This window comes from Amblyomma americanum, chromosome 1 (genome assembly GCF_052857255.1).
Source record: "Amblyomma americanum isolate KBUSLIRL-KWMA chromosome 1, ASM5285725v1, whole genome shotgun sequence".
Classification (NCBI taxonomy): domain Eukaryota; kingdom Metazoa; phylum Arthropoda; class Arachnida; order Ixodida; family Ixodidae; genus Amblyomma; species Amblyomma americanum.
In genome coordinates, this window is record NC_135497.1 from 511,447,293 (window position 1) to 511,468,739 (window position 21,447).

General features: G+C 46.2%; 2 pseudogenes; both read left to right on the forward strand.

The window, feature by feature from the left end:
* Positions 1-1,370: 1,370 nt before the first annotated feature.
* Positions 1,371-6,041, forward strand: LOC144128346 (uncharacterized; annotated as a pseudogene).
* Positions 6,042-10,622: 4,581 nt separating this feature from the next.
* Positions 10,623-20,445, forward strand: LOC144128351 (uncharacterized; annotated as a pseudogene).
* The last annotated feature ends 1,002 nt before the right edge of the window (positions 20,446-21,447 follow it).

Sequence of the window (21,447 nt, forward strand, 5' to 3'; positions counted from 1 at the left end):
CAGGGATAGACCACGTCTCATGCTCGATTTCATGCCAGCAGTATTCGACAACTATCCGAAATACGTTCTGCCTAAGGAGACATCGAAAAGAAAAGTGAGGAACCTGTGTGACCAACCTGCCGCTAAAGGGCAAACGCGCAGTGCCAGTGCAGGCGTCAGCCATAGACCGTCAAGCGCGCTCGACGATGTTTCCGACTAGCCGGCAGCAACAGAGCAGCCGAATGAGAACTCATGCCCGCAGCAGCAGATGGGTTGTATTGCTATTGAAGATCAGCATCCGTTGGACTCAGTTTGTATCCCTGCAACCTAGACCAAAATATCTGAAGCACCTGCTGGCTCTGTAGCTAGCTATACGCACGTTATGGAGCGGAGAAAAACAACTTTGCCACTTTGTAATAGAAAGGATGGTAACATTTGGAAGCTTGATGCCAGAACGCAGCCTTGTGGTCGCTACAGTGTATTTTCTCGCAAATCAACAAAGCAAGTACATGCTTACAACAAGCTCTGATTTTGATCTGTTTTTACTGTATTCCAGATTTGTAAATAAGAATCAAAGGTACAATCACCATTTTCTTTTCTTCCGTTACAAAGGGAAGCACAAGCTCATACACACCTGCACAAGTTGTATGAAGCAAGCTTTGATTTGCAAATAAAACACATCAGTATATAGTGAGACCTATTCCAACTGCTTGTGTTGATCTCGCATATGCGATCTTTCTAGACGGAACCCGTAGTGGGAAAGAGCGACAGTGTCCTCCTTTTCTTTTACCTATATGCGGCGTCATTCCGGGCTAGATGTTCTGCTCGCCATTGAGAATGAGGGCCACGACTCGGTCTTTCCACCTAGACAGAGCTAGCCGAGCGCTCACTCAGCATGAAGGTGTTTACGATATCCTTCACCCGCGATCGCGATGCGTGGATCGCAACCGACTGGCCTGTAGTCGAATAAAATCTCTATTGGAAGTTTCCATGTAGCAACAAATCATGAGTCCGGACCATACTCCATCGTTCAATCACAAAACGTAATGCGGCCAACGCATCAACTTTCGTTGCTTATTTTCAAGTTGGGTACCTCGCTGAACATTAGGCAGTCAATATGACTTCTGCTTAACTGTACGAACACACTGGCGGCAAAGCACGCGCGGCACGCCGCCGGTGGCAAGAACGGCGCGCGGCAGAGAGGCCACATTGGTTGTGCGCGCGACGGCCGCCGCGGAGTCACGTGACAGCGCTGATCTCGCCTTGTCTCGAACTGCGCGAGCATAGGCGCGATTTCGCGGTTTTCGCGCGCTTTTTCCTCTCGGTAAACAGACTACATACCAGCTCCTCGTCCCTCGTCATCTACCGCGCTGATCGCGTTGACTTCTGCAATGGCAGGTGCAGACGACGATGTTCTGACGACGATGAGTGTTTTTGTCATTGTGTGTTCCCTGCTGTTGCGACGGCGGCGCGCGCAAAAGGCACGCAGACGAAGGTTTTGGGTGCACCCCTGCTGGCGCTACCGAGACGTTGTAGGGCAAGCGAATGCTTTGCTTCACCGGCTGCGCGCCCGAGATGAAGGCTTCTTCCGAGAGTGAGTGATTACAACCTTTTTAAACGCGTAGTGTGCCGCGTGTGTGACGTGATAGTGATGTTGTCTTTGATTCTTGATTATAGCTTCCTTCGGATGCCGCCGAGCCCGTTCGACACACTGCTCCACCTAGTTCGGCCTGTGATTTAGCGGCAGGACACCCTGTTCAGGCGGTCGATATCTGCACACGATCGACTTGCCATGACAGTAACGTAAGTCCGAAAGTCCGTCACCCGGTACTGTCCAGTCACAGTGCCTGATCAGCAGTCCCTCGGAAAATATTGTGTAAAACATACCACATGAGCACTGTGATGCAACTCACCCCCTCCTCCTCATTTATACTTTGAGACGTATGTGATGAGCATACGCTTTTCAGATTTCTCGCAAACGGCGACACAATGAGAAGTTTGCAGTTCAACTTCCTGACAGGACGATCAACGGCTGGAATGATCGTAACACAAACTTGTGCTGCATTATGGTAAATACTTCAGCCAATCTATGTAAGATTTCCACAAAGAGCTCAAGAATGGAAAAAAAGTAAGTGCACTGCAGTCCGTTTTGTTACTGCGGAGAGGGTTTATAGTGTTGACAAGCGTCCAGCTTGCCTTTCTTTACCTCATTTGTAATGCCACTGACTTTCCCAAAGCCCCCTGCGTACCGACTTTTCAAATGTGTTTAACTCCTGCATCTCATAACGCATAAGACAACTAAAGGTTGCCTTATGCATTACTACAGTATTGCTTTGTCACAGTCTCATACTATATTGCCTCCCGATCACTCTTTTAGATTGCCACGGACATGCTTGTCGAGAGGAATTTTCCCAACTGCATTGGATGTATTGATGGAAAGCATGTGAACATTGAATGTCCTGCAAATTCAGGGTCACGAAACTTGAATTACAAGAAGTCATTCAGCACAGTCCTCATGACAACATGCGATGCACATTATAGGTATGGTGCATTCATGGCAGAACATAACTTTTGTTAAACTACTCCTTAATGGTGCATTTTTCTTGTGAATCATGAAAACAGTGTATTATATTCATTGAAAGAGAGTGCTATTGTATGCACTGAAAGAAAAGAGAACAGTTCAGTGGTGTAAGTTACATGACGAATTAAGGAGCAAGCGTAGACAGGTGTATGATTGCAATAGTTTTCTCATGCAGGTTGACAGTAAACATATTTGGTTCTGCACAAATAGCAGCATATGTTAAAATGGTAATCTCTGAATTGTGATTATGTGTGGCATGTATATTTAGTAAAACTATAATGCAGCACAGAAATCACTTTACCAGACTTGAACGCAGTAGTGACTTCAGAAGGAGCAAGGAGAAAGTCATGTGCTACATCAGATGCTAAATGGGCTACGCTGAAACTTCTTGCTTTATTTCAAATTTGTGTATGTGGTCGTTGGCCACTACGGGGGAGAAAGCAATGGAAGAGTTTTGTTAAGAACGAAGTTGATGCACATATTGGGCGAGTGCAGATTTGGGATCCCCCCAGCAGCAACAGTGGGCTCAGCGGGACTGATATCATAGTTGATCGTGGGCGACGAGGCCTTTTCATTGAAGTCTTACCTCATGCGGCCTTATCCTCGACGTGGCAAGTTGCTTCAATTACTTTTAACGCTGATATCTTCCTCTGATTGCCGAGATGAAATATCAATGCAGCTGTACTGTGTTTGCTGCAATTTTAATGCCCTGACCTTTTGTTTTCTCTAGCTCTTCTTGCCTACAGGGTCGCCAGTACAGCGAGTACTTGAAGAGGGCAGTGTTTAATTACCGGCTGAGTCGTGCAAGGAGGCTCATAAAAAACACTTTTGGTATCCTGGCTAGTAGGTGGCGAATACTGAAGAGACCCTTTCGAGCATCAGAAGAAACCACTGAGAACATTGTAAGGGCATGTGTGGCGCTCCACAATTTTCTAATGAAAGATTTAGTGTTTTCAAGGACAACGTACAACCATCCTGGATTTGTTGACCATGAAGACTGGCAGGGAAATGTCACAAATGGGGCATGGAGGAACGACAGTAGTGCCCTTCCTGGATGGACAGACAAGGGGTACCACTCTGCTCGGTAATTATTATTTCCTTGACGGCATGAAATCAATAATAGTTTGCATTTCCTGCTTTATTTACATCAAAGCATTTGAAGCTCATCAATAACAAACAGCGAAACCTTCAAAACATTTGATTTAACTTGATCATTTAACACATGACATAAGATCTTGTTCATTAGAGTTTGCGTTAAGAATTGTAGCAGTGCAAAAATACATGCGTATTGCATGTTTTCAACAAAGTCAGTGGGTACAGCTAACGACAAGGAGTAAAACACGCCCATTAGAACTGTGACCTAAGTCAGACATGCAGAATAACCTGAAGGAAAAGTTGGAACATCTCGTGCATTTGTGAGTTACAGGGCTGCATTGGAAATAAGGGATAGGCTGGCATCCTACTTCATGAGTGACGGTCAGGTGCCATGGCAGGAATGTGTCGTGACCCGTGCAGGACGCCAGGTAATTTCCGATAACAGGCAGCTACTTGTCAGCATGCACAAATACTATCATGTCAAAAGAAAGCCGAAATTGCTTGCTTTCATAAAAAAATATTATGGATTGCTTGCACTTTACATTTCATTTATTCGTACTGCTCCATTTCGGCTTCATACAGCAGCTTGTGGATTTGGAATGTTACCTCACATCTTTTTTTTGTGTGGTAGCATCCTCAGCTTAGCAGCTATCCAGTTTGCTGCCTCTTGACTCATTTTTCAGTGCAGGCATTCCATTTTTTTAGTTCTAACAGCGTAGCTGAGCAGCTCCCCAAGACATCTTTCACCGCATCGTCGAAGCTGTCAGACTGCCTTCTTTTGGTCCTGCATATAAATATATCCGCACAATGTTTTCTTGCAATCACTGATTATCATTAAAATACTGCAGGAAATGTGAACCATGCCAGTACCGAGAGGAAGGTCCATTGGATGCTCGCCTTTTGGCAGACCTGCAGGACAGGCCACATCATTCGACTCAAGAAATGCACTGGAAAAGTATGTCTGCATCCAAAAAAAGAAAGTGCGCACAGCTTTCTTACCCTGGATCTGGGACAGCGGCTCCTGCTTGTGAAGTTGACAACCTGCCTCGAAAAAATGTTTGTTATGGTGTCATATCCGACACAAGAAAGTGAACACCAACTTACCCTGAAGAGCCAGCAGCAGATGCCGCACCTTCTGATGTGCTGGGGAGCCTATAGAAAAAATAAAAATGCTGCAATATACGCCGTGCAAAAACATGTTGTCAACTTGCAATGCTATGAAAAGGAGCACGACACATCACACAAGCACCCGAAAGCTTGGTTTCACACCTTGTTGCAGTTTTTAGACGTGCAGTCATTAAATAGAACACTTAAGTTTTTCCCCGTACATTGCAATGCAGTGCTGAGTGTGTGATTCACTTGAAATTGCAGACCAGTGGCGAGTCATGACAGCATCTAAGCCAAGATCTTTATGCACATAAAACTAATCCATTTCTATGGTAGTGCAGCATAACACTGCATAATAGAGTAGACGCACTCTTAAACGTGAAAGGCTGGTGAAAAGGATGTATTGATATGGAACCTGTGATGCACCACAGCTAGGAAAACTGAAAATCACCACCCACCTCAAATCGCCCTCATCGGTAAAGTCATTGGGGCTGTCAGAGCACCTGCATTATATAAAGACATGGGATGTTGCTACTATTGGTGGATAATGACACCACAATCAGTACAGCTTACATTTCTTGAAAAAACGCAGCAGCCGGGCTTGATACACAGCTGCACAGGTGAATGAAATGACAATGCTGCACATAAACTGTTTCACTACAGTAACCGTTATGGTAAGCAAACAATGAGTTGCACACCTGGCTACCTGTCTCGGACTGGAAGGGCTGTTGGATGACAGTGGAGATGTCAGAATGGAGCTGCACAAAAGCACAGATGCATAACAAGTTAAATCATTTGAAGCTTTACAAACTGAAGTTACACTTCTGGAAAGAAGACTTAACGTACATGTCTTCTTCTGGGGGCACATTTGATTAAGACCTGAAATGTAAAATTTGAGGTGTTTTGATGCAAAGCCTGCAGATTTCTTGCCAGAAAAAAGGTAATGTGAAAATACCAATAGCGGAGCTATCAGCGCAGCTGAAGATAAAATAAATTCTTAAAAACACAGACGCTTGGGCAGTCAAAGCAGGTAAAAAGATATTAAACCCGAAGAAAGCGGCTTAAAAAAGAATGGTAGGACAGATGGCAGTAGTGAAGTTATCAATGCCAGGCTTGAGTTGGCGCAGATGGCTACGCAACTAAGTTGCCTTTTTTACCTTTCGGCATAATGTGGTGTGCTCCTCAGCGTGCCATCCACGATGTCAAAGAGTGTCCACTTCGTGTAGACCTTTCCGGCCTCTCCTCCGGCGCCACTTTTTCGGCTCCCATCCGACGCTGACACAATTTTCAGCCAACGATCCTTCACGTTTTTAAATTTTGCGGCTGCTTAAGGTCCTACAGAAATGCCACTGTTTATCACCGTTAGAAGTCGAAACATAGACACGGCCGAAGAAGTTGCAATAGCGCTCGCTTGCGTTGGCACGGAAGCCAGTACGATCATTAGCGACAGCAAAACAGCTGTCTGGAACTTTGGAAAAGGGAGGGTCTCGAAGGAGGCAGTCAAAATCTTGGAAAAGGGAAAACTCGATAGACGAGTGAAAATGAACAGCCTTCGCAGTGATGTCAACGCCAATTAACTCTATGCAAGCCGTCGGCCCACTTGTTTTGTTTGGTTTTTGAGGAAAGGAAATGGAATAGTAACCGTCTCACATATCTCGGTGGACACCCGAACCGCTCCGTAAATTAAGGGATAAAGGAGGGAGGGAAAGAAGAAAGAGATTGAAAGTTGGATTTTGAGGAAAGGCGCGGTGCTGCGCAGCGGCGGAACACCTGTGGCTCAGTGCTACTAGTGGCGCATGCGCACCAGTGACTAGGGAGCGAGAGAGAGAGAAATATCCGCGGCGAGGCGCGCGTTGTGACGTCATGTGCCTCCTAGGAGCACCGCCACGGCGAAATCGCAAGTTCGTGGCCAGTAAAGCTTTTGCTGTAAAACCTCACCCCGTGAGCCAAAAACCTATCCTCCTCTTCTTCGCAAAGTGCGCCACTGCTTAAACAGATGGCGCGCTATGCCAGCGCCTCTTGCTTGTCTCGTTCGGGCGCAGTAGGACCGTTCCTAGCTTTTCTAGTATTTTTAGCCCCGAATGGCTCGGTAGGAGTCGTTGCGCTACTCTGGTAGCCTCAATGAGCTCGTCCAGTGTGTTTGAAATCCCCATGTTAAACCTTTTCTGGGTGGATGTATACGGGGGAGGCCCAGGGCGGTTCTTACGCCTTTCGATGGGCTCCGGAAAAATTTCGGCCATCTGGAGATCTTTAACGTGCACTGACAACGCACAGCCCCCGGCCGCGGCGGCCGCATTTTGATGGAGGCGAAACGCAAAGGAAACAAAACTGAAAATTCCTTTTTGTGGAAAGGAAATGGCGCAGTATCTGTCTCATATATATCTCGGTGGGCACCTTTACCGCGCCGTAAGGAAAGTGATAAAGGAGGGACTGAGAGAAGAGAGAAATAGGTGCCCTAGTGGAGGGCTCCGGAATAATTTCGACCACCTGGGGATCTTCAACGCGCACTGGCAGCGCGCAGCATTTGGCCGCGGCGGCCGCGTTTGGATGAAGGCGAAACGCAAAGAAAAAAAATTGAAAATTGGTTTTTGGGAAAAGGGAATGGCGCAGTATCTGACATTTTGGCGGACACCTGATCCGCGCCTTAATGAAAGGGATAAAGGAGGGGCTGGAAGAAGAGATGCCATAAGGTACGGCTCCAGAAAAAATTGTCAGTGGTTTAGCTCGGCTATGCCAGGATATACGTAGCGAAAGCTAAGGCATACCATTGTTAGTCTTGGTTAATCTTGAATGCAAGTCCTGGTTAGTCTGGTTGTCTAGCTATGTTGTTGTCGCATTAAAGACGACACGACTGTGGTTGCGGCGCACGCGAGCCCTCCTTTTGTGGCCAAGTGGTTGAGCATCCGCCTCGCATGCGGGAGGTGCGGAGTTCGATCCCCAGTGCCGCCGGGTACCCACCGGTGACACAATGGGTACAAGCTTCCCCTGGTCTGGTGCTCAGCTTCTTTGGGGTGAAATGCTTGGGAAATGGGTCTTTGACCCCACCTTGAGAAATGGAAAATACCTTGTGCCATGGCGCTCTTTGGCCGTAGATGCCCTTGCGCCATAAAAATTCATCATCATTATCATCAATCCTCCGACATCTTATCAGGCATGCGACACAGCTGGCGAAGCAAGCGCAGGCGAGCGCCGCGACGAGGAACGCGGTGTGACGTCACACCAAACGGCGGCGGCGGCGAGCGCGCGGTGTGACGTCATGCCAGATGGCGCGGCAAGCGCGCAAAGCACAGTAACGATCTCACATACCTCGGTGGACACCCGAACCATGCCGTAAAGGGAGGGCTAAAGGAGGGAAGGAAAGAAGAAGGAGAAAACTGAAAATTGAAAGTTGCATTTTGAGGAAAGGCGCGGCGCTGCGCAGAGGCGGAACACCTGTGGCTCGGTGCTACTAGTGGCGCATGCGCAGTTGGGACTAGTGAGCGAGAGAGAGAAATGCGCCGTGTGTTGTCACTGCTTCTCGCGCATTCGCAGCACGGCTCTCCTGGAATCACGCGAAACTGTTCAACCGGCGGCCAGTAAAACTTTCACTTTAAAATTACTGATGACCATGCTCTGGTAGGCCAGGATATACCTAGCGAAAGCGCAACGATTTCTGCATCGGAAAAGGGCATTCACTAGATGCGTCTTTATTCTTGGTTATACCTTGAGCCGTCGTGGCTGAGTGGTAGCGTCTCCGCCTCAATCGCCAAAGGTCCTGGTTCGATTCCGAGCCTCGGCACTGGGTTTTCTTTTCTTTATTCAGTGAGTGTGCGGGAGGTTTCAGTGGCTCCCACAGATGCCGCCACCGAATACGTTGGTTAGCGGTGAAGCGCAGGCTCTGTTAGGGCGCGTTTATACTCCGGCGTAGCGTGCGCTGCTCGGCAACGTCGCGTCCGCTAAAGCGAAACCTTCTCTACTCCAACTGTCCTTGACCACCGACGCGTTCGGCGGCTTCGGTTAACTCTGAACGCACTGGCGAAGACCCGGAGCACGTCTCTGTTTCGGCCGAGTCTGCCAGCCGCTGCCGAAACAGCCAGACCGGTTAGGCTACGCGACGAGGCGCGTTTTGTGACGTCACGTGCCTCCTCGGAGCACCGCCGCGGCGAAATCGCAAGTTCGCGGCCAGTAAAGCGTTCGCTTTGAAATTCCTGCTGGAAGATATTCGTGAAGCAGCGTCCATGAATATCACAGGCATACTGCAACTTTACTAGAGCCCCTTTCAGAGCCCTTTTAACATGCACTAAGGACGCACAACACGCGGGCGTTTTCACACTTGCCCCCTTCGCCGCGGAAATGAATATGGACGTTAATTTTTGAGGATCGGAGGTGGCGCGCGACTCGACACGGTGACCTTGTTCTCATCAGAGGAACGCCATGACAACCGAGCCACTGCGGTTAGCTCTTAGCACACCTGCGCTTCTGGGCATTGATGACGTCGATCGAAACGACGGGGCAGTTAATCATACCTGCAGAACTACGCTCAAATTCAATGCCCATGACCAACATGCTCACTAAGAGAATGCAGCCCGTTCCTCTAGTTCGCAGTCGTAAAACACTTTTATGACAAAATGGCTTAGCTGCAGCTTTTTATGCATATGAAAGAGTTCAACAAGTGATTGGCGAGTAAAAGAAGAAATAGTACCTTTCTATATTCTCCTTTCAATCGCTCGGCTGTCCATCCGCTGTAATGGCGGCAGATTTTTCGAACCTAGCCCAACGTGTCCGGTCTGCTCAAAAAGCAGCAGGGTGGTATTTCTCTTTTGACTATTCAACACTGCACAGTACTAGGTTAGGTACGCTACAGACGAAACGTGCACCGTTTCTGAGTACTAATTCATTGGAGTGGGGGTCTAAACATACAATGAACCCGAAGTTAGATCTGACTTTAGCGCATTTCGCAAGGTCTTAAAATCCTTGGTTTAACATGCAAGTTCTACAATTGCTTCATTTTTAAAGTTCGCACTTCATTTCGAGCATTATCAAAAGGTTACGCGTATGTCAGCAATTTAGTCGGACATATTGGCAGACTGGCTACCGAAACATCGATTCCAGCCATCAGCGCTCCCTCTTTGGATATCTTCTGGCTTGGCTAAAGTTTAGTTTTCAGTATGCCGAGCCGCTGCCTGTTCCCCCACCACGAGCAGCTATGCGCTAATCTACCTGGGGCCGTACGTTTTTTCATATTCAGTTAGTTTTTTACTGCTCCATTCTTTTGCTCCTCTGTCGTCGGTACTTTTCACCTTAGACGTTCGGCTGCTAGCTGTCGAGGAATGTTATGTGCCGGCTTTACAAAAGTTTTAATAACGTCACCTCACGTTGAGAGGTCACAAAAAGAAAAAAAATGATGTCAAAAAGTCGTACGAACCACTCCTGTGAAGACATTGCAGGATATTATCACAGCCTTGTGAGGAGGTTTATCTTGCCTCTTCAGGAAATCGTCATCTGCAACATACACACCACTTTATTCAAATCTGTCGCGCTTCCAGAAAAGTTTCAACTTATATCAAGACGTCGTTTATGAGAAGATTTTTACCGTCTCATCAGTTTCCTTGTAACGAAGATCTCCTGGTGATAACTTGTGGTGATAAGTGGACCAAACTAATTTAAAGTCATTTCGCGTGTAGGCGTATGCAGTGTCAAAATATAAATTTCACACGGGTTGCGGAGGTGCATATAGAGTTTGAGGAAAATATCAACCCACGGAGAATGTACTAAATCCTTTGCACCACGAGTAATAAGTTGAAAAAGTAGAAAACTGCACGCGCGCACATAGGGCCTCACAGGGCTTTCTTCCTTTATCGCAGAGCGCACACGAGCGACCATGGCGGTCCTGGGACGAGCTGGCCTGTTGCTGCTGACCAGAGCGATGGTGGTGGAATGCGGCCAGGCCAGTGGCACCGACGACGCTGCCGCACCCATCGGAGTGGGGCCAGCGGGGGCCGAGCGCCAGCACCGTGGGTTCCAGAAGCTGCGCCTCTCGCCGCCCTGCTCGGGCACCACGTGGTCCTGCACCGGCTGCCCGCTGCGCAGCAGCCCGTATAAGACTCGCCTTTATTTCGGCCGCTGTCTTCTCGGGTCTTGTGAGGCGAAATGAGCAGTAGCTCGAGTCGAGGATACCGAGAGTGGAGCGCCCTGCAGACAGCCAAGCTCTCTCGCCTACATGTCTCTCAGCTCTCGACCAGATTCCAAGGGCCAGCCATTGTGCTTCGGGAGCGGTTTTTTTTGTCAGGCCTTCTTTCATACTGATTGAATTTCTGCAGCCACAATCCGTTCATGGCTGTTCCCATGCCTACCGAAGCCTGCCGCCCCGTATTGCGTTAAGGCGGTGGAAAAGCGGTGAAGGACACTACTCGGGGCACCGGAGTCTCATGTATCGGTCACAGCGGCCTCCGACTGCAACCTAGCGCTATACTCTCGCGGCGCATACGAGAGCCAAAAATGTCTCAGCCAGCCATTGAGCTGTGAAAAGCGGTGAGGATCGGTACAGCTAGCCCTCGGAGCGGACATATTATGCCAGTTCCGCTCCAACCCCGCAAAAAGGATGGACATGTAGCAAGTTGGCGTTGGTTCGACATGTGATTGAGGCGGAACTGGGAATGCGCAGGAAATCCGACTGCCATGTGCTTTGTTTGTGTTCGCTCCGTGTTTACAGGGACACCTACGGCAGCGCTGTAAAATGGTACAACACCTTGTTGATAAGCAAGATTGGACTTTCTGCTGAGCGCAAAGACGGCAGCACGAAAACATTGCAAGCGAAGAAAGGAAACGCTAGGAGTACGCTGGAAACGACTGATTCAGTGTCCGCAAATGTTTCACGTGAGAAACTCGCGTAACTATCGAGAATTCCGCAATGCAAAGAAAGTCATGTCATCCAGAATGCTTCTCTGTCAAACTCCTGTAAATCGCGAAGCGCTGAAAGCGGGTTTAATTTAGTGAATATAATAAAGGCAATAATAAGACAAAAAGGCCAATTCATATTCTCGTGCATCATACAGACCTCGATGACTCACATAAACTGGGACATAACTCTCTAGCAGTTCGAATAGAGTGATGGACATATCGATTACCGAGGTGAAATCATGATTAGGTATGAAAAACTGTCAAGCTTGAAAGGCAGGGTAAAATAGCCGTTTACTCTAAGCTAACTTTCTTTTCTCAAGCCCAATCAATTAATTCAACAGCATTTCATTTTGGCCATGTCGGACAGCATTCGGTTCGGTTCGAATGCACTCAAGAGTACAGAATGCAGGAAGGAATGTTCAGTCGAGCCCGGATGTATTGAATCCGGATATTTATAATTATTGGCTGTATCGAAGAGACAAATAATCCCCTTGAAAATCTCGTATAAAGGTATAGGAAAGTCGCGCATCATATCTAACTCTAATTTTTCCGGTCGTTCGATATATCGAACGGCGCACCATTCCCCTGGAAGGGCCGCTTCTCCTAAAGACTCTCTTCGATCATTTTTTTTTCGTGCGCAGGAATGAGTCAGCTGCGCGTTCTTGAGCACCTGCTGAGAGCTGTGAAAGTGTGTGCCGAAGGGAAACGAGGGGGGGGGGGGGCTTTTACTCCCTTTCAACGCCTGATCACGGTCCGTGCGGTGCAGCCATCCTAACTAATGCCTTGCAGCGGCTCTCGCCTTGTGTGCTTCCCTGTCTTCGCTGAAAAGGCGTTGCGGAATCCAACTGAGCCTTGATTTTAACGAACGATTATTCTATATACAGTGTACTGGTAACAGGATTAGACCTCTTGTACGCAGTTCCAAACAACGGTCCGCTGCGGCTTAGATGCGCGAAGCAGGTTATGCTGGCGCGCTGCCAGTAGACCGGCGGGCAACGCGTCACAGCAAGGAGCGCTTTACTAGCGTCGTGCAATTTACACTTGCTTCAAGTCTGCTGATAAGCTTATCTATTGCCATATTTTAAATATCGAAGTATGGATACATCGAAATATTTTGCGATCCCCTCACAGTTCGACTGAGCAGGGTTCGACTGTATAAAATTCGTTGCAGACATTTTTTGACATTAACTCTTTTCGCTAGTTTCAAGACTAGGCAACGACAGTTGGGATAGTGCACTTTTCAGGCTGTTTTGTGCACAGAGTACACTAAATTTGGGCGATGTGTCAACATTGTACAACACTTGTGACTTGATAGGTTTCGTCTCAAAACCTGGTCCTTATTTTCCCAAATAAAATCTATGAAGCCTCTTTGCGGACGTCGCTCTCTTACTATGTCATATGACGCCGCCTTTGATTGCCGTCGTGTTTGTGGTGCTACTTTGCCACGGATTATAACCAACTCGCTTAGTTTGCCTCCCGGATACGGAATGCACTCCAAGAAAATATTACAGCGGAGCATGCAGACACAGAATGAATATTCAGTTAGTTTCGCTTACTTTTGACTTCATATTGCTACTCACCACAACTTCTTGCCCAGAGAATCAAGAAAGGCCTTCGCACCATCAAGATCTCGAAGGCCAGGGGATTCGGAAAGCACGCTGACTCCGTCACTTTGTTTTCGCTGGACAGCGTTGACTCGATCCAATGGATTACAAGTAAGAATAGCTAATGTGATCTGCGTGGCACTGTGAGGCCCTTAAAGCTTGATATGCACAAGAAATATAAACCGGTGTTCTTTTCCGACAGTCTATTCGGGTAACAGTGTGAGCACCAATTTTGCACAAATTTTCGCAATCCTTTTTTGTGGCTTACCCGCAAGCCTACATTGATAGCAACGGTGCACGCTTTACAGGCAGCTGCGATTTTTCAAGGCAGCACGAGCGGTCCCGAATCTGGTGCTACGTCAGAGGTTGTTTACTTGGATTCCCGATAGTGTCAGTGCTCTGCAGGGCAGATGTCCACTCTAATTTTGCTGGGACGCAATGCGGTGCCAGCCAGTTAACGTTACTGTGCAGAGCATGGTCTCAGTGCTGCAGGCACATCACTCTCACCCTTTTAATATGCGTGTGGTTTCATTTTCAACAGGTCGGAAAAATTCTCGGCACCTCCTAAATTATTTTGTGATAATATGTACAGGAGGCAGCAAGTTAAGGAGCAGAAACAAAAATCGGCGCTTGCTAGGCTTTATTTAGTTTCGGTAGATCTTAGAAAATGGAAAGTTTAACGGGGTGTTTAAAAGAAACCGCTTTGCCGAGTTCTTAACTCATCTCGACGTACACACGGCGTGAAACGTTTATTGCCAGATAAGGCGACACCTGCAGTAATCACCAATTCATCTAATGACGGCTGTCGAAAATATAATAAACATAAGGAGTTTGGGACCCTGACCAAACTTACGTCGTAGCTTGTCGTAGTCCTTGTGACATTGAGTCTTTGTCCTTGACTTGAGCCCTTGTCAGAAAGGAATCCAAATATACGCTCCAGCTTTCTTTCTTTCTTTATTTCTTTGTTGCTCTCTTTCTTTCTTTCGCTCTTTCTTTCTTCCTGTCTTTCTTTTTTTCCTTCTTGCTTCCTATCCTTCTTCCTTTCTTTCTTTTTTTCACTCTCTCTCCTAGAGCGTGCAACAGTGATTGTGCCGGTACACACAAGCAACCGCCGCTACCATAAGCCCGTGAATCAAGCTCAGGCGCAAGTACCGCGAAATTTTTGCGCTCGTCACCTTTTCTCTGGGGCTCAAGAAAAAAAAGCTGAAATTATATTATAAAACCATTATGCCCCGAATGGCATTACTCGTCCTTAATGTCACGCAGAATATGAAATTTAATTATAAAGATATTTACGCAGGAACGTCGTTTTGGTGAAATAGCTGTTTGTCCATGCCTCTACGACAAAAAGGCCACTGCCACAAAATCGTTTCCTTGGTTTGAGTTTAAACAAGCACCATTTTAATTATTGGCGCTGTAAGATGATAATGAAAATTTGTTTTCAGGAACTTAAAAGATTTCATCATTTCTAGGGGGACCACACCGTGAGGGAAGCAGTTAGTGAAGAAACACAAGAGACGCGTACACGCGTGGTGGAGGCTTCCTGATTGATTTCGACCACCTGGGTTTATTTAATGGTGCTCCGAGTATTTTCATTTTGTAGATATTTCAGAAACATTGAAAACGGAGCTAGAAAACCACAGCACAAATTGTAAAGGCAGCACGCTAGTCCTGGCCTTCAAATTCCAATAAGCCGGTCGGCTGGCTAATATTGAGGGTTTCGCCAAAAAGTAGCATTTCTCCACAATAAAGAAACAAAGAAAGAATAGGGGCACAATGACAGATTGCTATCGGATTCTGTCGTCTCTTACCGTATTAATCATTATTGTAACTTCCAATCTAACTTCGTGCCTATTTTTCATTGGGACACATGTTACCCGAAAATTCGACGAAAACATCAAACCTTGACGGCGGAAATGTTCACCATCCCGCCCTGTGGTTCGGCGGCCGGACAGCATTTACTTATGAACGTCCTTGCCAGACGGCACATGATTGCCAGTGTGTAGAAAAGTTGCACTCCCAAGAAACTGATTTTCTCAGTAGCGTATAGACAACGGCAGTTAAAAGGACATCGCAGGCATTCACAAACAATCCTTGTTCACAAGCATTCCTAATAGTTATCGTTTGCCGCCTTCTGTTTATTGCAGCCTCGGCGCGTTCAAGAGGGACGCCAAGCATTCAATCGTGACTATTTCTCTGTTTTATTACTATCAAAAGGAAGTGCCCTTTAAAGCATCTCGACCTTCCTTGATGCCTTCCTTGTTTCCACAACAGCAGTCAATGATTGCCTCTTCTTGAGGTCGTCGATTTGATGGCAAGCGATAAAGAAATGTTTAGTGCTGCCACGCAAACTTATCAAATTCGGGACAGATTTGCTACATGTATCGAGCATTTGCTTTCACACTGGCTCGCACATTACGAGATACCGGTGCTCTTGTCTGCGTGTCTTCAGATGATAGTATGGGGCCCCTTGCCGAAACACGACAGGACGCGGGCGTCCTAATAAGGCATTCTTTGAATTTATATGCGCGCTGTAATTAACCATCTTGATGTGAGACAACAAGACGTTTAGAAGGATTCGCTGTTTTTATTTTGTTTAGGCGTAAAAGGGTAATCCGTAGGATCAGCTTATCTACGGCCAGACGATTTGGCAAGAGGTTAAGCCCCTGCTCATCTGACGAGTCCTACCAACCTGCTGCGTAAGCGACGCTTGATTTTCTGGTTTTTATTGTTTAATATTAAAATATTTTTAGAATAACGACCTTGTATTCTTTAAAGAAATTAAAATTATTCTACAACAGTCACTTCTAAGCACAGCATTTATTTCAATTTCAGATATTCAAAGCATTCAAACCGCACCAGCCTGAAATATAATCCATGTTCACAAAAAATGAGAATCCCAACTATTGTGTTCACACTAGCAAGTGTTGAGAACTCAATTTGAAAATTCAGAATTCATACTCCCACAGTGCCACAAAGATACACTTCTGCACCAAATCTCCGTCTTTTAAACGAGTACAGACACAAAATTTGGAACGCAAGTAAACGGTGTGATTTGCTTCATATACGTAACGAGATGCCTTCTAGCAAGTTTCAGGCGCAGGCATTGAGTGGAACATACAAGTCATTTAATGAGATTTTGAATGTTGTCCGAGGAGCCGCTCGGCATTCTCACCCGCATCTTGTAACGCCAAGGAGCACTGTAATTATAATGACGTCACCGAGCCCGGTTAGCCGCTCGACCGTGAGCACAGACGCCGACCTAGACCGAAATTGCCGGTACAAAATAGTGTGTAATTTATTGATCACGCTGCGCAATGGTGTTCTTGGTTCATTTTCACGATCACTAGGCTCCTAGAGGCTCTTTCAGGGCGAAAAAACGGACACCTCAAAACTTTGTCTCTGCACCTCTTTAACTTTTATCTTGTGCCCAAGGATATTGCAAAAAAGTGCTACACAGGATAATTCGCCGACGTGGTGCTCCTCATAAACAAAATTAGTGATGAAATTTGAAGTGCGGGATCAGGTGACGTGTTTGTGTATCACTGTTTACCTGTTGCCTGCGCACGAAGGTTGCCGGGTGAAACGTGTGATAGTCAACAGATCCCGGGAGGCTTCGTTTGAAAAAATGAGCTTCGTGTGCTTTGCTCGTGCGCTTCTCGCAGGCAACTAGCCGACACTTGGGTAGCAGAGGAGGTGGCCAAGGCAGACTTCAATGGTGAGTGTCCGAGAGATTCTTCACCAAACGGTGTTTGGTAAATTGTATGGCACAAATATAAACAAAATGAAATCAAACTACTTACCGCGTCACATTCCAAAAGGCAGCACTCGTACCGCGAACAACCAAAAAAATAAAAGAAAAGCTAGCCGTTGAGCTGAACTGGTTGTACTCAAGACAATATAGCAGCGTGTATTCGTGGCCCCTTCTTTTTCCGGTTTATTTTCTTTTTGGAATTTGGGAGTAAAATTCAGGGATATTTTTCGAGCTCAAGAAGAGAGGTGATCAATTCTTGCCCGAAGACTAATTGTGGGAAAATGTGAATACGTCCCAGTCAGGTGAGCGACCAATGTCTCGTATAGAACCTCATTTAGCAAAGCTTGAAAAATCGCTTCAAAAATTACATTCACGTTATAGATAAAACCCGATGTTCAGTACCAGCACCAAAAGGCGCTTCGGGTTGCTTATAGTCCACACGACTCGGAAACAAGCCTAGGGTTTAGTGGGGAAGGCGCTGGCGCCAGGCGAGGTTTTATTCTATCGGCTACGAAAGCAGGGACTGCCTTAATAGCGCGGTTCATCCGAAGGGAGCCCTTGTGAAAGGCTGCTTCTGAGAGCTGCACGAGATGCAAGCGCAGCAGCCAGCTTTTCATCAGACGTGGACTCCGAACCACACCAATAAGCTTCTTGCTCTGGTTTCTTACTCATATGAATAATACATGTTTGCCTCAGAACCGCGGCTAATATTTAGGGAACCTGAAATGCTATTAAAACTATGGTCACTTATTTCGACGACCGATCGGGGAAGGTGATTCCATTGTGCCGATGTGCTGGTGATGAATGAGTTGTAAAAGTGGTTTGTTTGGCATGAAAGAATACCAACTTTATGATGATGATCGATCCGAGCTGAAACGTAGCAAGGTGGCGTTATAAATTTTCTCTTAAGGATGGGGTTATCGTAGTAAATTTTAGAGAATAGACAAAGGCGGGATTATTTCTACGTTGCGACAGTAGTGGGAGTGATAAGCTTGATTTCATGGCACTGACACTAGAGTTACGGTGATAATTCGAGAGAATGAAACGGGCCGCACGATTATGTATAGATTCTAGTGTGTATATTAGTGTCTCTTGATTGGGGTCCCAGATAGATGCAGCATATTCTAGTTTACTACAAACCAACGACTTGTAGAGAAGCAGTTTTACGGAGCTAGAAGAAAGATTAAAGTTACGGCGTATGTAGCCCAGCATGCGGTTAGCGTTATTGCTTACATAGTCTATGTGTACTTTCCAAGAAAGATTATGGGAAATGAAGACACCTAAATATTTGTAAGAAGGCACAGACTCAAGGCTGCAATTATTAAGACAATATGAAGGCAATGTGGTGTTATGACGAGAAACCCGCATGTACTTGCACTTTTTTATGTTTAGTTGCATGTTCCATTTGTTAGTCTATTCAAGAGCATGATCAATATCCGATTGAAGAAGAGCTATATCAGAGTCACTGTTAATTTCGCGGTATATGACGCAGTCATCAACAAAAAGATTTATTGTTCAACATAGATTGTCAGGTAGATCATTATTATATATAACAAAAAGTAGAGGCCCTAGAACAGAGCCTTGTGGTACTCCAGATCCAACTGGAGAAGTGAAGGAAGAGACATTATTAGCGGTGACAAATTGTGAACGATTAGTGAGAAACGAATGCAGCCACCTAAGAACGTTAGGCTTACCATGTATTGATCTACGCATGGGGCTTTGACGCATGTTTGGGTGTCCATATGTTCCCAGTAGGCAGTGCTTTGTAAATAAATGAATGGCACCACTGCGAAGATATTGAGTGCAGGAAAACGAGGCGCGCATTCACGAGCGTTAACCAGTGCTCAAGGGCAGTTGCGGATAAGAGTTAATGGAGAATACCTAAATAATCTGCGATTCACTGATGACATTGGCTTGATAAGTCACTCGGGTGATGAACTGCAAAGCATGATCAGTGAATTGGACAGGCAGAGGAGAACGGTTGGTCAAAAGGTATACATGCAGAAAACCAAAGTAATGTCTCGCAAGAGATCAGTTCACCATTGGCAGCGAGGTGCTGGAAGTGGTAAAGGAATACGCCTACTTAAGGCAGGCAGCGACCGCTGATCCGGATCATGAGAGGGAAATAACTACAAGGATAAGGATGGAATGGAGTGTATATGGCAGGTTCTCTCAGCTCATGAATAGCAGGTTACCAATCTCCCTCAAGAGAAAAACATGCAGTAGCTGTATCTTACCGGTACTTACCTACGGGGCAGAAATGTGGGGGCCAACGAAAAAGCTTCACCTTAAGTTAAGGAAAACGCTGCGAGCTATAAAAAATGATAGGTGTAACATTAAGAGACCGGAAGAGAGAAAAGTTAGCGAGGAAACAAATGCGGGTCAATGAAACCGGAGTCGAAATCAAGAGAAAGAAATGGCCTTGGCATCGCGTGTAATGCGAAGGCAAGATAACTGCGGCTCCTTAAGGGTAACGGAGTGTATACCAAGAGAAGGCAAGAGTAGCAGGGGGCGGCAGATGGTTAGGTGGGCGGATGAGATTAAGAAGTTTGGCCGCAGCTGGCAGAGGACATAGTTAATTGGAGACACATGGAAGTGTCCTTTGTTATGCAGTGGGCGTAGTCAGGCTGGTGATGATGATGATCATTGCCGAAAGAATAAAGTACGGTTTGATTTACAAAGTGTTGTTTACGTTTTATTCGACTTTTCATGTGGTGCGCTAAGATGCCCTAAACACGTTTCTGGTGAATAGCCCGTTGCTTTCTGATTTGTCACTATCTTGCGGTATTCAGCACTTGCTGCAGTTTATCTATTCGAGGAAATATATTGAAACATTGTGTTCGAAAATTCCTTCGTTTCATCCGCCGGATTTTGAGCACTAGCAACAAGCTGTTAAGGGTCCGGTCGACTCAGGACGCGTTTTGCGCCAGATGACAGGGTTACAGTTATTGCCCTGTAACCACAGCGGAAGTGATAGCCGATAGTGCATGTGAGCTTTATTAGTTGATCATAATGTGTGCAGCTGCAACACCAGTTGGGACGTAATCGACTGCGAAAAATGCTGCTGATGGTCCGGGCTTGTTTTTTGGAGCAGTGGAAACGCTCATATTGCCACTGTAACGTGCAATCGACTGCACTGCAGTAGCCAAATCAATTTACGCTGCTACAAGTGCAACCACCTCATTTAAGTCTCTCTCTCTTCTTAAAGAAAAGTACGATTGTTACTAAGATGACATAAGGCTGAATGTCGCGAATGCTGATTTCTTGTACTACATTTAAAAACTTTGTTTTTCAGCGTGGGTCCACTAGCTCGTATATTGCAGTAAGTGTATTATTGTTTGGCCACTTGATCGTTAAAGACGTTTCTAAATTGACTGATTCCTCACGCTGCTCTTTCTTTTTTTGCGTTTTCAGATTTCGGCGCTGTGTATCAGGACACCTTCTAGACACTACTTAAAGATATGATCGACACGTTCCAGCGGCGGGCATCGATTGTTCCTTTCTCGCCATGCCTATAGGGTAAAGCTGTACATACGCAAAATAAATTGTCGCACAAATGCACTGAATGCTGCGGGAAGACGGCTGCCAGAATAATCTGGAGAGTTTTGAACACTATACGCTGTGTTCACAACCCACTACAGTTCTGTACAATTCTTACTTTCAAATATATATAGAACTTGTTATCTGAACTGTCTGTGTTGAAATTGAGCGCTTTAAATGATGACAAATGTTAAGACAACCTATCGACATTGAATAGACAGTCTTTTAAATGTGTTTATAGTTTGTAGTAACAACCTATCAACCGTCTTCCGACAACTGGCCACCATTACCTAACAGGCTCAAGTACATAGAAAGTCTTTAAACTTCCTATCATCCCCTTATCGACTGTTTCTACATACAGAAATCTCTCGTTATAACGAATGCAGCATGACGGCGAAAAATTCGTTATAGGCGGTAATTCGATATAAACGACCACCCGAGAAAATCTAAAGAAGTCGAGATTTAATTGTGCCACAACGGCGAGGAAGTCGAAATTACAATGTATTCAGTGAAGCAAAACTTTATTCAGGTGCAAAAAAGGCAGTGAGCTTTGGCTGTTTCAAGTTCTTACCGGGCGCGTGCAACCCCTGCCCTAATCTGACCAAGCATTGCATGAGGCCGCGGTCGCCGTGCCCATGCATTCAACCTTCGGGGTATTTCGAATCGCGAAGGTAGTGGCCGCTTTAATGAAGGTATTGCGGGGTATTTCGAAGGCCGTGGCCGCTTTCATGCGGAGGAGGGGGGTCACGGAAAGTCCGTGGCTCGAGTCTGAGGTTGTATTTGTTGCGCTCAAGAAACGATTAGCCGCTCATTGTAGCTACGCAGCGCGATCGTCAAAACTGAACGGTTTTGTTTTGGTTTATGGGAATTTAACGTCCCAAAGCGACTCAGGCTATGAGAGACGCCGT